This window comes from Pteropus vampyrus, unplaced genomic scaffold, assembly GCF_000151845.1.
Source record: "Pteropus vampyrus isolate Shadow unplaced genomic scaffold, Pvam_2.0 Scaffold190, whole genome shotgun sequence".
Lineage (NCBI taxonomy): Eukaryota > Metazoa > Chordata > Mammalia > Chiroptera > Pteropodidae > Pteropus > Pteropus vampyrus.
In genome coordinates, this window is record NW_011888971.1 from 782,339 (window position 1) to 784,392 (window position 2,054).

The following is a 2,054-nucleotide window of genomic DNA, read 5'->3' on the forward strand; positions in this document are numbered from 1 at the left end:
TTCCTGTCATGGAAACTATGGGGCCACTTAAGATGGAGAAGCAAATCTAACAGCATGTTGATAGAGCACCTTCATGCACACTGCTAAGAAAGGAAAAACAGAGTATTGAACCCCATTTTTATAAAAATACATATAAATGCCTTATAATGCAAACATCCTCACTAGAATGGACGCATCGTAGTTAATGGATTTGCCTGGCCAGCACCCCAACCATGGACTCACATAACCCTTTGCTATCATCATGGAGTTCTGCACACAAAACGCTTCTGACCAGGAACTTGCTTCACGGCAGTAAGTAGAGCAATGGGCTTATGTCTGTGAAATGAACTTCCGCCACCTGGAAGCAGACGCCCTCATTAAATGGCGGAATGGCTGGCTGGGGGCTCCGTTAGGGCACCGGTTTGAACACAGTATCGTGCGGAGAGTGCGCTTCTGTCTTTCAGGCTGCCGTGTATTTTTTGAATCAGAGATCACGATGTGGAGCTTTCCCCGCCACGGCCAGGATTCCTGAGTCTGGGGAGGAGGGACGTCCCCTTTCAATGTCACCCCAAAGAAACAACTCAAAGAGCTTTGCTTTCTGTCCCAGAGACACTGAGCTTCACTATTTTTGTTGTTGTTGTTGTTGTTTGTTTGTTTTGACCATTTGACCTCTTTCGCCCATTTCTCCCGCCTCCTACCCCCACCTTCGGCAACCACCCATCTCTTCTCTGTATCTGTGAATGAGGAGCCCAGGAGTCCCAGATCCTAGAGAGTCCACCTCCAGGAAACCACAGCTGGCAGGTGCTGGACTGTGGATCAGGGGCTGGAGAGACAGAAAGCCAGGGGCCCCAGTAACGCCACCAAGCCAGAGCAGCCATCAGCACCAAGGCCAGGTCCAAGAGGGGGCATGTTTTTAATTATAGTCACATTCGTTATTTCCCTTATCTACGCTTTGGTCCTTTCTCAGTCTTAACAGTAAAGATAGAAAGAGAAATTATTCCCCGGGACTCGCTGAATATGCAAATGAATGGCTATACCCACACAAAGTCAATTATAATTAAATTTATCATGCTTCTAGCTTGGTCTGATTCATGATGGAAAAGTAAGTTTTCAGACAACTTCGAATTAATTCCAGAATAGAATTGTGGTCTCCAGTTCTTTCCTTCGAAACACTGTTACCAGTCAGCCAGCGGCTGTGATTTGAGATGCTTTTCCTTTGGAAGCCAGCCAGAGAAACTTCCCGACAGAAGGAAGAGAAAATGACATAACTTCGCTTTCTCACAGGCCTCTTTCAAACTGCGCAACAGCAAAATTCCTTGAAAAATGAGTTTAAATTCAGTTTTCCAATCTGTCGATCCTCGTTCGGTTGCGTTTCCAATTTACTTTTTGAACGAGCACACAACTTCCCAAAGTCACAGATGAAAACCCTTACCTCCCAGCAGTGAGCAAAGCCAGGCGACAATACGGCTTGCGAAACATGGCTCTTACTCATCGGGAAAAGTTAACGATCAGTTTTGAGCCTCAGTCTCCTCTTCTGTAAAATGGGGATCGACCTATCAATTTCAAGATTCATGGAGTTCAGTGAGATCGTATGGCAGGTCCCTGGTAAATGCCTGCCTCGAAGCGGGTACGTAATTACCGTTTGCCTTGCTTCCTTGTCTACTCACAGACTTTAAAAACTAACATCCACTCGTTTATCCTCGACGTTTACTTTCACCCTCACCTTGAACTTGTCTCCTAATAAGTCCTCCACTGTCTCTGGAACCATCTCCAGACGCTCGTGCAGTCTCTCTCATTCAGGCTTCTGTCCTCCCCTCTCCGGCCTTAGGGACCTCAGACCTCGGCAACGGTTTCCAGCTGGCTCCTTCTGAACACCTCTCCCGCCAGCCGCAGCCGACCACTGGGTCTGCCTCCAGAGCGCCTCACCGTGGTGGGGTCTGGAACACCTGGTTTAAAACCAAGCTCTCTCACTTACTAATCGTGGGACTGGGGTACATTTCTTAATTATCTTGATGAGGCTCATACCCCTATCTCTAAAATGGGATGATGTGCCTGCCTCCTAGGTTTGTTGTGGA